Below are 1360 nucleotides of genomic sequence, written 5' to 3'. Positions count from 1 at the left end.
AGGGAGTTTGGAAACGTGAGGGGACACAGGAGGAGCTACAGGGGGAGGGAAGGTGGATCAGAACCCTTCTAACAAGAGCGCTGAGGGGACACAGGAGGAGCTACAGGGGGAGGGAAGGTGGATCAGAACCATTCTCACAAGAGCGCTGAGGGGACACAGGAGGAGCTACAGGGGGAGGGAAGGTGGATCAGAACCGTTCTCACAAGAGCGCTGAGGGGACACAGGAGGAGCTACAGGGGGATGGAAGGTGGATCAGAACTGTTCTAACAAGAGCGCCGAGGGGACACTGGAGGAGCTACAGGGGGAAGGAAGGTGGATCAGAACCCTTCCAACAAGAGCGCTGAGGGGACACAGGAGGAGCTACAGGGGAAGGGAAGGTGGATCAGAACTGTTCTAACAAGAGCGCTGAGGGGACACAGGAGGAGCTACAGGGGGAGGGAAGGTGGATCAGAACCGTTCTAACAAGAGCGCTGAGGGGACACAGGAGGAGCTACAGGGGGAGGGAAGGTGGATCCGAACCGTTCTAACAAGAGCGCTGAGGAGACACAGGAGGAGCTACAGGGGGAGGGAAGGTGGATCAGAACCGTTCTAACAAGAGCCTGAGGGGACACAGGAGGAGCTACAGGGGGAGGGAAGGTGGATCAGAACCGTTCTAACAAGAGCCTGAGGGGACACAGGAGGAGCTACAGGGGGAGGGAAGGTGGATCAGAACCGTTCTAACAAGAGCGCTGAGGGGACACAGGAGGAGCTACAGGGGGAGGGAAGGTGGATCAGAACCGTTCTAACAAGAGCCTGAGGGGACACAGGAGGAGCTACAGGGGGAGGGAAGGTGGATCAGAACTGTTCTAACAAGAGCCTGAGGGGTCACTGGAGGAGCTACAGGGGAAGGGAAGGTGGATCAGAACCGTTCTAACAAGAGCGCTGAGGGGACAGAGGAGGAGCTACAGGGGGAGGGAAGGTGGATCAGAACTGTTCTAACAAGAGCGCTGAGGGGACACAGGAGGAGCTACAGGGGGAGGGAAGGTGGATCAGAACCGTTCTAACAAGAGCACTGAGGGGACACAGGAGGAGCTACATGGGGAGGGAAGGTGGATCAGAACCGTTCTAACAAGAGCGCTGAGGGGACACAGGAGGAGCTACGGGGGGGGGGGAGGTGGATCAGAACCGTTCTAACAAGAGCGCTGTCCCACTAATGTTCCTCACCAGAATCCTCCTGTCAGGGGGGAACCGTCCATGGGTGCTGATGCAGCGGACTGAAGGTTCAACGTAGTCCATGCTGAACTGGTCTTTAGGCACCAGGTGGACTAAAAACAGCAGAAAAAAAAGACAAAAAGGGGAGAATTTTAACAAAAGTATGCAA

The sequence above is a fragment of the Aulostomus chinensis genome, chromosome 1 (genome assembly GCF_037954235.1).
Source record: "Aulostomus chinensis isolate RoL2024-O1b breed Wild chromosome 1, RoL_Achi_v1.0, whole genome shotgun sequence".
Taxonomy (NCBI): Eukaryota; Metazoa; Chordata; class Actinopteri; order Syngnathiformes; family Aulostomidae; genus Aulostomus; species Aulostomus chinensis.
Note: the sequence above shows the minus strand (reverse complement) of the source record.